The 13,343-nt window shown below is 38.0% G+C and overlaps 1 long non-coding RNA gene across 2 annotated transcripts in view; it reads left to right on the top strand.

Annotated features, from left to right (window-relative positions):
* LOC106959133 (uncharacterized) overlaps positions 1 to 13,343 on the top strand; it is a 36,497-nt gene that overhangs the window by 10,502 nt on the left and 12,652 nt on the right. Inside the window, exon 2 of one of the 2 annotated variants that reach the window (XR_001427280.1) lies at positions 7,851 to 8,108. This is a non-coding gene — a long non-coding RNA (uncharacterized LOC106959133). The remainder of the gene's footprint in view (positions 1 to 7,850; positions 8,109 to 13,343) is intronic. The other variant, XR_001427279.1, reaches the window with a different exon arrangement.

Here is a 13,343-nt window from a genome sequence, read left to right on the forward strand (position 1 = left end):
AAAACAAACAACTTTCTAAAAATCAATAAAGCATCTCACTGGTAGCCGGTACAGCTGTGTCATAGCTGGAATGATGTTATTTCCAGGTCAGGACACTGGGTCAAGGATACCTGCTATGAGGCAAGATTGGTTAAAGAGCTGGCAGTAATAAAGTCCTGAAGAATAGATCAAAATATTCCCCAAACTTTAACAACAATGTTCAGATTCAATATTTATTCTGATCTGTTCCTTTTCTAGATGTTTTGTAATCATGTTTACTCCATTGAAATGGGTAAAGTAACCAGCTTTAACCATTATGCGTTTCCATTGCTATCTTTAGCATTAGCTTGTACACTACCAGACAAATTTAAGAGCAGTAAACTGGATATTTTTCAGTTATTTCTGAAAAATTCTGTCTTCCAACACTCCAATATATTTGACTAACTTCCTGTAACTGCTAGCTGAGCTGATTTACCTCTATCAAATCAGAGGCAGCATGTAAACTCTTAGCCACCTTATTAATTTCTTGTAGCTGCAAGCTGTGCTGTTGTGCTAATTTAGCTTGTACCTAAGCAAGAGCTAACAACATAACTTGCTAGCTATCCGTTACAGTTTAGCAGCTAGCATGTTTATATGCTGGCATTTCAGCTTTGAAAGGAAGTTGTCATGAGGTGGTGCAGAAACAAAGTTGTGGATCATTAGGATAAGTATTGTTGAATTTTAGCTAGAGTTAGCAAGGAGCTACCGAATAAAGGTGGTCCAAGCGTAGTGCCTTGAGGAACTCCACTTCAGATTTTCGTTTAAACAGAATTATAATTGCAAATATCCAACCTTTTTGCAATCTAATATTCACTTGAATGTAATTATAGTTTGATTTAATTTGTACCTGTTTAGGATGTTTTTGAAAAAGGATTTTTTTTTTTTCAAATTTTCTACTAATTTGTACTTTGATCAAATCTTGCCCTGATGCATTAGCATTACAGGTTTGCCTCTGCATGGAGCTCTAGTCCTTTTCCTAAGGACACCCAAACAAATAAAGGACCAAACAGCATGTGGATGACCTGTATTTCTTGAACTGTGGCTTAATTTGCCTGTAAGGTAAGCCAGGGGAAGAGCAGAGTGGGAATGGGGGCATGGAGGCAGCAGGTAAACAAGCTTCAAAGCCCCAGCAGAAGCCTTAGACTTGACCCAGGGTGAAGAACGACTCATTAGTTACACACCAGGCACCATCTGGAGTAATCACACCCGACGCTCTGGACTTTATCGCTCTGATCTTGACACATGCTAAGCTTTTAAGGAATAAAAACACCAGCAAAACTAAATTGGGTCTGATATTTTCATAAGATTTCATCTGAAAAGCTGCTTGATTAAGTACAAGGTGCAGAAAACCACTTTCAGCAAGTTGACAAGAAATCGCCAAGTTAAAAAATAAAGCAGAAAACACCGTATCTGAGACGTGAGTCTAGAGAGAACTGAGCGTCCCTCGTAGGTTATAAACAATTTTATCTGTTGAGGACATTATAGATTTATAACAAAGATATTGGCTTTAATCAGTCAAGGTTATTTGTATAGGATTTTTCCTATACAAATAACCTTGTAAAGGTTATACAAGGTTATTTATGCAAGGTTATATGATGTTTTAATATAAAGTGCTTTATATTAAAACATTATATAGTCAACAGTTGTGAAACCACATATTACATTTTTTCATGTCATCATCAAAACACATCAAATATGTTGGTCAATATTCCAGTTATTATGGTTCAAACTATGGAGAAATAGTTTATTCAAAATTAAATGGTTATTAAAAATGTCTCAAATATTCCTTTAAATTGATGTTAATTTTTATCTCAAAATTTCTCTTTATTTATTTGATTTTCATAATTGAGTTTAATTTTGACATTTTTTTCCCATGAAATGAAACATTTAAATAGAAATATTTATTTTTTCCTCAATATTTATTTATTTCAAGATTTATTTATTCATTTCCTAATTGGGTTTCATTTTGTGACTGTTTTATTTTGCATTTCAGGGATTTTATTTTTTTAACCTTTTTTCTCTTTTTTTTTTTTTTTTAGCTCTTTTTTATTTATATTTTTTTATTTGTACTTTATTTCATGGGAACATTTATTGATTTAATGTAAGATTTTTATAATAACACTATTTAATTTTGAATGAAATGACTCTCCGTACCGACCATGTGTCCGTTTAGCCTTGATCTTTAGGATCGCTATGTTTCAGCTGTTTTGCAGTTTTCTGGATGTTTGTTCCAGCTGAACGTGCACAGTCTCTTTCTACCAACTTATTTTATCATTTTGATCACGTAAAGCCAACAAAAACCTGTTCAAAGAGAAATTACTGTGTGTCCGCCTCCTGCCACATTCCTCTCTCCAGACTTCATTCCCCCTCTGACTGTTTCTCTGGTCATCTGATGATTGATAACCAGGCAGCAGATGTTTCAGGAAGTAGCCTATTGATGACTATCCCGGAGGAGCGCCCTGATTGGACCTCGCCGGCCCCCCTCTGTCCCGCCGGCCCCTTCAAGTCCATCCATCACTGGCTAAAATTGGAAGCTGCCCTTGAGTGTCGGCGTTGAGGTGCTGATGGAAAGGACGCTGATGAGATGCGCTGATTTGAGTGCTGTGTGGCATCCCAGGAGGCTGAGGGATGGTTGTTTATGGACTCCTGCAACAGATACAGTTTTATTTAAACCTTTTGTCTGCAGGTTGTCAAAACTGCAATGAGTTTTCTGAAAGCAGTATAGACGCGTTGCATGTTATTGTTTACATCTGGAGGGCAAAAAGTCGAATCTTTTGCATGCCAAGACTTGTCATGATAACAGATTCTGCTGAACGATAAATTGTCCCAGAAGTTATTGCGATAAACGATAATATTGTTGTTTTGAGACCGTTTCCCCACACAAAGAACAAAGAACATTCAGTCCACTACAGTTTATGTTTTCAGGCTTGATGTTTATTTTTGAGAATATTAATGAGTGATTGGTAGTAGATTAGCTAATTTAACTGAACAGGATTCTGCAGCACATCTACATGCTAAGGTTGTCAAAGTCAAGTTAGCATAGGTTAGCACACTGCAATGGAAACACAGATTTTGATCCCTGAGTTGTTTTGGTGCTAATTCAGGCTGAACAGCAGGGCTTTTTATCATTTGTCATCAGTTTTAGTTAAGTTGGCGCCAGTTTTTCACAAAATATAATCACCAAACTGCTGTGGAAACTTAAAGCAGAAAGTCTTGGATACAGTTGAAAAGTCTCTTGAGATGAAAGTTTGTTACTGGAGCTAAATAAATTTAAATATTATGTATTGTAAGGATGTTTTTAAAGCCAATCAGTGAGTGTTTACCCAGAGGGTAAAGTGTTTTTTTCTCTGTTATTCATAAAGACACAGAAAGCCCCAGACTCCCCTCCTGAAGGCAGCTAGTACTGGTTTGTCTAAGCAGACGTAGACCTGTCCTCCATGTGCTGATGCTGGGGGTTTTCAGCTGCAGTGTTCAGTCTGTTCGACGGGGTGCAAAAAGCAATTCGCCTCTGAAGGATTTGAGAAACAGTGCAATCGTAGTGAATTTAAATGGGTTCAGGGCCCCGCGTACAGATGGCTGGGTGCACAGCCAGATACGGCGCTCAGTAGTTCAGAGCTCGCTCTCTTCCCTCCTCTAAACGTCGCCTCTCTTTTTCTTATTGCTTCCTTTATCACCCTGCTCCTTTGCACCACTTATACGTACGAGTATGTTAAAAGAAACACATGAAGAAGGAGGCGTTTTCTTTTTCTCACCGCCTGCCTTTCATCATCTCCATCACTCCGGCTCCCTGTTTCTCTCAAAGTGCAGGATTAAGATGGAGTTTGCTCCTGAAACTCTCCTGTTTACCCTTTTTACTGTTTCCAAACTCAGACATAAGATGAAGAAACAACTTTGAACAAAAACATGCAAAGGCATAAATCAGTAATGATCAAAACTTTATTTTTCTCTCACCTTCAATGAATTTTTTTGTTTAAATATTCTTAAGAAGATGGAGATAAAGCAGCACAGTGTTATGCTGATCACATTTACCACCCTTCACATTAGGATGAACAAAGACAGAGTTAAGAGACAAATATTTTAATTTCAGGTATAAATGGAGATGTTGAATTTCAAGTTAGGCGTTTGTTCAATGGGTTCTTTGCCTGAAAAAGTGGGAACACTGTCTTACATGGACAAATATATGTGTAATACATAAAATATTGTTACAATAACCTCCTGGTCATCCTCTTTGATCTCCAACTGATTCATCAACATTTCTGAAATTGTTTCTCTTCTACTTCCTGCTGTTATCTTTGGCTCAGAGTAGACCAATAATGTCAGAGTGGCAACAGCTCACTTCAAGATGGTTTTATTTCTAATTTTGGTTCTTTTTAAACAAAGTAAATGTAAACTAATCATCTTCTCTTTGTTTTGTTTTTTTGCTGTGGCTGCAGTCACGGTGGTCCTTGCAGTTTTTCCTCCTTCCCTGGTAAGAGCGGGTAGACGTCCAATCCAAACAAGTTAATTAGTGGGGAGATGGCGCTGGCGTAAACGAGGCTAATGGAATAAACACTGTCCTAAAAGAAGAGATTAGCAATTAAGCTATTGGAGTGTGGAGTCATTTCGGTTCCATTGTGCCGTCTTTTAATGCGGCGCAGTAATGAAAGCGGCTCCTGTCCACGTCTGCATGTATGAGCGGGAGATGTTGGGTGATAATAAGCTGCTCCCTCTGATTAGCTTAGCAGCCTTTTGTTTACAGTATAATAGCTACAGTCCTGACACCTGGTGTGCAGAGAATCCCACTCTTCCAGTAGATGTTTATAAACGTGAAGAGTTGAAGAAGAGCATATTGAGTCGGTCTCCCACGCTGCTTCCTGTTGTGAAGTGCTGAGTTGAATTAATGAACTGTGAGTGTGTGTGCATTGTACAGTATGTTTACCTCTGCGCATACGGTGTGTGTGAAACTCTATGTAAACAATAAACACACGTTGTGAAAGGAAGGGACCCTCTAAACAAATATTCCATTTCTTGAAGTTAAGATTGGATTTTCAATGAAAATTAACACTGAAATGTGCAGAATAACAAAATTACAGGTACAAATTGCACTGAGATATCCATAAGTGATATCAACCTTCCAGACGTCTCAGGTTTTCTGCATCCCCAGAACCAAACATGGAGATGCAGCGCTCAGCTTCTATGTGCCACAAATCTGGAACTAACTTCCAGAAAACTGCAAAACAGCTGAAACACTGAGAGCCTTTAAATCTGGACTAAAAACCCACCTACTTAGTTTCACTAGAACCAAAATAAATGCAACACTGACCAACAACTCAGTTGACATGACGCCAGCTCCGCCCCCATGCTGACGTAGAGCAATCCTCCATCAGTCAGTCCAGGTGGTTTGTCTGGAAGAACACGCCCTGGAGGAGCTGAACCTGCAACAACATCGACATTTATCATCGCAAACACGTCAGAGAGATATTGAGGAAAATAATAGGAAATCATTGTCCAACGTTGCCAGAGGGGAATCCTGACAGCCGTTACCCAAAGCGTGTAGAGGACGGAATATAATTTATCACATTTCCAAAACCAAAACAGTGTGGAATGGATCCAGGCCTGCAGCCCACCTCATGTCCACTTGAATGAAACTGTTATCAACGGCAACTAACATGTTCGTCTGCAAGAAGGTAACTGGTAGTAAATATCCCGTTTTTTTACATGATAGTCAAATCAAAGCTCAATAAGTGGAGGTATGCTTCATTTTATGTGCGTACATTCCAATGGTGGGTCTATGGCAGGATGAAAATGTGCTGCAGTAACTTTGGTTTTTACATTTAAGCACCTTTTTATGCGCCTGCTTGTTTTTAAGCATTTCTCTGAAGGAAGATTTTCACAAGCCTGTAATATTTATGTCATTACTCACCCGTTTTGCACGTGCAAAACTTTTGGTCCAACACAGCATTCATACTGAGACGTTGTGCCTCTCATTAGTCCTCTCGCTGAGAAGGACTTGAGCTATAACGTTGATTTCTCTGTTTCCTGCAAATAACTTTCCAGACCTGATGTACGACTGGTTGGAGAATTTCCTTGTCTTTGCCTAATCTGAGGTTTCGCTCTACTTCTGCATGGGGGGGGGGCGTGTCATATTGTTGACTGTATGGTATCTTGTATGAGTTTGTATTTCTGTGATACTGTATTTGGGGCAAAAAAACTGCTTCACTCTGAGTTATGTTAACAGTCAATTTCTCAATTCTCTCAATATTTTAATGTGCTTGGGAAAATCTTGAACAATCATCGTTTAGACTGTAAATTAGGCGTTTTGCATTCTACGGTAAATTAGAATATTTGAATATTTTTGTATCTTTTGTGACGCTGAGAGCAACGTTCAGGTTACAGTACGCTCCAACCAAACACACAGAAAGAAAAGAGTTGGCTTCGTGCGAGTGTAATTCATCAGGTCCGGCCCCGTCTGTCCAGGCTGATGAATCGAGGAGCGGTGGAGACAAAAAGACTCGCAGCCTCTCCGCTCGCCGACTTTATCAGCCACACCACCATTCATTGTTCGTATCTATTTGTCGAGCAGCGGCCGGGGAAGTTGTTAACCTGCGGCCCTCTGGGCTCCTGAACACAGGCGTCCAGACGAAGTGAAGAACAGCAAGATTTGTGTTGGCAGTGTGCGTCTGTCTCCTGCTTTTCTACTGTTCTTGGATACAAATGCTTCAGTTTTAATTCAGTTATGAGTTGTAAACACTTACAGGAAAGTTTAAATTAATATTGTGTTAACTCCTGATGTTTAAAATTGGCAGTGGCAAAACATCTGAAAGCTCTACACAGAGGTTTGATGGATCTAAATGCTTCATGAAGTCATAGCCAGAGTTGGATACTTTTACTTGAGTCATTTTATTATTTAGTATCGTTACTCTTGAGTAAAATTTCTGGATTTTCTGAAAATCAAACATGTTTTAAAGAAAAATTCACCAGACACACACCTGCAATTTTGGTAAAGTTTCATCATAAGTTTCTTTTATTATTGATAGAAGCTGATCTGGAAAAAAATATTTTGCCCAGTTTTATTTTTTTGTTACTTGTATGAATTATTGTAATTCTGGTCCTTAAAACACCAAAATTTCCACTTAATTTTACATTTTAGTTCTTCTGATGATGTAATTTTTTAATATTGAATGATTGATAATTTGATCAGTTACTCAATACTTTCAACCAAATACGTTTTTACTCAAGTAATTTCTTCGGTGGCTAGATTTTACTTTGACTTGAATAAAAATATGTTGAAGTAGTGCTACTTTTACTTGAGTACAATTTTTGGGTTCTCTGTCTGATCATAGTCAAATATTTTCAATCACAGAAACTTTTATTGAACTTTTAACTCGGGGTTCATGATGACAAATCCGTGTCAAATAAATATCTCAAATACTGCCAAACTGATGTCGTGACCTTTTCCGTCTTATCAAGTTTTCTCTCCACATCATTGTTTTTTATTTTTAAGCAGTTATGAGGCGCGGTGGGGAAAATTTGCACTGCTGCTGCTGCCAGTTACTCAGCAGGTTGTTGCCAGGCAACCAAAGTTGGGCGGAACTTGGAAGTGCTTGTTGCTAGGCAGGTTGTTGCCAGGCAACCAAAGAGTGAGTTGATCCCACCAACATAGCTTTGCTAGCTGCGAAGTAGAGCTGCTATTTCTTTCCTCTGCCTACATCTCCCAGAATGCCGTGCGGTTGTGGATCATAGTTCAGTGAATATTCTACATGCTGAATTTTCTATCCAACGCTTCATTTATTGGCATTGGTAATGTGTCTCTGGCGATATATATTGTTGATTAATTGTTCATCCCTATCCAGAGTGAAACAGTTAAAACTCCCCATCCTGATGTGCTACATCTGTCGCTTTGCTTCCAGTCCACTGCTCAAATGGGTCAAAAGTCCTCCAGATGCAACTTCTTCAATCAATCTGAACCGTGGATCTTCTAGCTGATGTTCTGATTTGGGGAAAGTTTGTTCGACTTGCAGCCTGGACACGCTGCAGGTTTTAACCCCACTGAGAACCGGTCGTCAGTCCTTAAACCGAGGCCAACAAACTGAACTGGAGCTACAAACATGGTGAGTCAACACTGTGACCAAAGAAGGTGTTTTTCTACAAAAAGCCTTAAAAACTCTTAAAATACTCTAACTGTTCTCCAGTAAATCATAGAAAACATCCAGATGGAGCGGCAGAGACGTGTTTCAGCCCATTTAAGCTGCAGACATGTGTTAACTCAGGTGTAAGCTAACATTAAAGACAGTCGCCATCCTTCATGTCCCCCTCTGAACAAAAGCCTTTTGTGGCACTCGGGCGGATTGACAGATTCAATATGGGCCCGGCAGCAGAAAGCAGATTAAGTCGCTGCATCATTGCTTACGGCTCTTTTTAGACACCATTAATTACATTAGTCATTGTGAGCCATTCTTTAGCTTGAAGTAAAAAGATTGAAAGCTTATTAACTTTCAAGTAGTAGATAATATACATTTTATTTAAAATCCTTCAGTTTTCTTGGACATGCTCTGCTTTAGCATGAGACTCTACTGTGCAATGCAGTTACCTATGGTCGGATATTCCTGCAGAGTTTCTCTTGAGGCAGTAAATCAGAGCATATGAGTCGTCAGGTTGAGCTACTCTTCATGATTAATAGCAGAAAATGCAGCAAAGACCAATCCAGATGTTGTGGAGTTTACAGCCAGGAATTAAAAGCTATAAAACATCAACAAAGTTAGTTTTGATTAACTGAAGCTTTGGATTGATCAATAATCAATAATGGAAGTCACAAAACATCTGAGAGATAAATAATCTTGGTTAATGACTGGACAGAATAACTTGGTATAATTTCTGTAATTCCGTATATAGTCTTACTTTGGCTTTGCTGTCCTTTACTCCTTGAAATTCCCAGTTAGATTAAAGCAGTGTCATGAGCTGAAATGGCCTAGTCAAAGTGCAGACCTGAATCAAACTGAGAATCTGCTTTACATCTAGTCTGACTGAGCCTTGGGGTGTTTTTTTACATTTTTTTGTACTCAATAGTCCAGTAGACTCGATTCGAATGGGAACCTAATGCGCCGTTTGCGGTTTATTTCTCAAACAAACCAAACCTTTGGAAAACCTGTTCCCCCTCCTCGCCTCTGGGGGCGCTGCAGCAAATAATAAATAGACCATTTTTCTTACCTGTTGTCCAGAAAGTACTGGATGTAAACGGAGAAAAACTTAAGAATTTAAATGATAAAATAGCAGTTTTTTAGCAGCATTCAGATGACTTTCTGTTTCTCTTCCTTCACGTTTAATTATCTTGGCAAGGATTTGTTTCAAAACTGAGTTTATCTGCAGAAATCACACAAATGGGTAAATCAAACATAATGACTTTTGTAAAAAAAAAAAAAAAAAAAACATCTGAACCTCTTCGTTTCATGAAAACATTCGGTTCACCAGAGGGCAAAATTAACTACAAGCATCAGGATATTTTCCTTCTTGTTTCCCATAGAAACCAGTTAAATTTTCCCCACTGAATCAATAATTTTAGACTCTTTTTTTTGTTGCCTGCTATGAAATCTGATATGCTTCATGTCTGTTAGAACCAGCAGCTACTTAACTCGGCCAGCTTTGCGTAAAATGTGGAAACAGATGGAAATATTTGGCCTGGCTCAGCCTGAAAAAACGTTTTCATTCATTTCCTCCAAAATATGAGGCGCGGGCTGCTTTGCTTTTCTGTTTTATGACTTATTTAAACTCCTGACAGGCTTAACTGACGTTTTATTGCACCTCTCTCTGCCCTCTTCTGTCTTTCCTCCTTTCACCATTTCCTCGTTTCACATTCGGTGCCTCATGCAGACCTTATGCTTCCAGTCACTCAGCAGGAAGATTAATTTGATTGTAATCTATCTGAAGCTCCTCTGCCACTGAAGCAAAATCCGTTTTGCAAAAAAATAAATAAAAGTATTTCTGTTGATAAGAAAGCTGAGATAAGTGCAAGGCATCAAGTCCAGGTTGTCTCGTCTGTAGAAAGTCATCATCTTTTCACCTCCGCATGAAACCGGGCTACAGATATGAAATGTCTTGAAACTTCTTGTTATCTCTCTTGGTTCTGAAACGTGCCGGCTGCATAGCAACGAGAAAACCAGCAACAGAAACGTTGCATGTTATTGTTCAGAAGGCGATTCTTTTACATGCCGTTCGTAGCCGCGCTGCCTGGTAGAACGAAGTGGTTAACAAAATAAAACCAAAATTAAACCTGGAGATGTAGGAATTATTAATTCAGTGCAGTCCGCCACAGCAGAGGGCAAAATGACGCAGAAAAACTCAAAATCTCTCGTATTCTGTCCTCTTGCCATCTGTGTTGGCTACGCTACACACAGACTTGTTGCTATAGCAACTAACAACAACGCCACCATACGTTTCAGGATTCGATACCAAAAAACACTAAGTTTAACAGTCCTGTGTTTAGGATTGATGTTTATTTCATGATCATTAATAAATGATCATTGTGGTAGATTAGCTTCCGCTGCTATTAGCCAAGCTAACACAGCGACGGTTGATTAGCTAAATTTAAACACCTGCTCTACTGATGATCTGTCAGAGTCGATGTTTAGGTCTTTTTTTTTTTTTTTTTTTTTTTTTTAACTGAACTGAAACACAGAATCCCGCAGCACATCTATATGTTACGGTTTTCATAGTCAAGCTAGCACAGCTGAACTACTTTCCTCTCCCTTGCTATTTTTTTCATTAAAACTTTTTCCTGACCTTACCTAGTTGTCATCGTGTTGACAATTAGTAGTGAGGCTCTGCGTCCCTTTTCCTTTTGCATATCACAATTTTTATGTTGACAACACATTTTAACATTTTTAAAGAATAAATCTGAATAAAACACTCATTTTCTGGTGATTCTTTATAAATGAAATGTGGGAGACTCAAATCATTTTGAACTCCTGAATTTAAATAAAAACATTTTACAAATTACTGATCTGCTCTCAAAACCATTGGAAAAACTGTGAATATTTAAAAGGCTTCTATTTTTGATTTGGAGACTGTTGCTTTAATGGCTCCATATTTACACTGAAATGGTTTTCATGTTAGCATAATAGCTAAAGAAAATGTGTTTTTATACCTGTGAAGTAGCTCCATCTCCTGCAGACTCTATAATGTAAAAGCCTGCTGATTTCATCCACTCCAAATAAATTTAGTTGCAGATCACATAGGCGAACAAACATGTGTTACCTTGGAAACTGTTGATCACACCTCAACACCTTTTATTACCCTCATATAGACGCCGGCACGCCGAATGTTGCAGGCATGTTATTATTTTAAACATTATGTGTTTGATAATGAAGTTATAAATCTGTTTATATTCCTCAGGTCTCTTTATTTGCTGCTCTGTTGCCTTTATTTTCATTTCTCCATTAAATACATGAACTAATCTGTTTCCTGCTATCCGGTTAAAAGTGCGGATGAGACGTCTGGTCCTGCTTGAGCTTGACATATGGCGAGTTGATGCGCTGCTTAATGTCGATTCCCAGGCGAGAGATGCCTGATGAATCGCACACTAATGAACTTGTCGAATGATAGATTAGAGCTGAGGGTCTGGAGACACACGAAGAACACAGGAACATGATGTTCGCTCACTCAGACTCGCTTGATCCTCTTTTTATTCCTGCACAAACAAATCCATACATCCATGCTCGCAGCGCACACCGCCGTCCTGCGCTTCATCTCTGCTGAACTGCTGTGTGGATCCACCGGCGAAGTGCTGTGTGTTGTTCCCACATTAGCATGGAAAACGGCGGCAGCACGGAGATGAAGCAGATTGGGATGTGAAATCGTTTTGGTGTTTAAATAAGATGTTTGGAAAGGGAAACTGCAGCAAATCAAAGCTTGTGTGAACGTTTAAGCAACATGTTTCAGCAGTTATTATTCTACAAAACGTGGGAGCTCGTTGTGCCTGAGCGTCTTAGTGCCAAGTTAAATAACAGCAATAATTTGGATTACTTCGCATTTTATAGAAGGAAATACAACTACGAGTTTATTTTTCAAGGTTACACTTTCACATTTATAAATCTAACAATTTCAAACTTGATGTTTAGGTAGAAAACTAAATATATAGCTAGCTCATTAAATATTTAACTGTTGGCTATGGATTTTAACTACTTCATGACTAAATTTTTAGTTTATAAACAAAATATTTAACTTCTTAGCTAAATATTTAGATCAGAGGTCAGTATTGAACTTGCTAAATTTAGTTAGGGGGCTAAATAATTAGCTGTTTAGCTTCAAACTAAACAGTCTCATCAGCAGGTGTTTACATATAACCAGCTTTTATTTGATGATTTATGTCCGCTTATCGACATGAATTTATATAATGGCTAAATATTTAGGTTGGAGCTAAATATTTTGCTTGCTAAGTAAATATTTTTGCTTAACTTAAATATTATGTTGCTGGCTAATTTTTTTTGTTTGAGGCAAAATATTTACCTTTAAACTAGATTTAGCTTGATAATTTTTATTAGCTTGAACTACAAATTTTGCTTAAAATTCTATATTTAGCTTTCTAAATCAGTATTTAGTTTGTAGCTAAATATTTAGTTTGCTAACCAAATATTTAGATCAGAGATGACTTTTAGCTACCTAACATCTAGCTAGCAGGAATATTTAACTCTGCTAGCTATCTATCTCCTGCTATTTATAGCTAAATGTTTAGTTTATACACTAAATATTTAACTTTCTAACTTAACATTTAGCTTCCTAGCTATTTTTTGAAGCAAATATTTAGCTCAAACTAAATTTAGCTTGCTAGCTTTTAATTTGGGGCTAAATATTTAGCTTGCTAACCAAGTATTTATGTTAGAGCTAATTATGTAACGTGAGGCTAAATATTTAGCTTTCTAATTAAATATTTGTTTGAAATATAAATTAATAGCATGATGTTAGATGTTTTTTTCATTCACAAGCAGCACCACATGCAGATGTTTGGGGTTTTTAACAGGAGACTTTTGAATCTTTGCTGCATATTTGAAGATCCTCCATTAAAACATTCGTAGGACACGACGGATGCATAAGACGCTTTAAACAAGCTCTGTTGTTGTCTGGTGAGAAAAAGGAACAAGTCAAAATCCCATGACGATAATAAGAGGATAATTACTTTCTTTCAAGCTATTTACTGGAGATAATTTATTTTCTGAAAGTCACTCCATAAAAGGTAGCTGTGTGCGTTTTCTTTGCCGTTTTGTGACAGATGGAAGTTCAAGCTTCCAAGACAAACGGTTAAAGACAAAATCCCCGTATTTGAAGAGCTTTCCTGCCAGATCCACCGCGGAGCG

The sequence above is a fragment of the Poecilia latipinna genome, unplaced genomic scaffold, assembly GCF_001443285.1.
Source record: "Poecilia latipinna isolate Pla-1442-1.1 unplaced genomic scaffold, P_latipinna-1.0 Scaffold1048, whole genome shotgun sequence".
In the NCBI taxonomy this organism is placed as follows: Eukaryota; Metazoa; Chordata; class Actinopteri; order Cyprinodontiformes; family Poeciliidae; genus Poecilia; species Poecilia latipinna.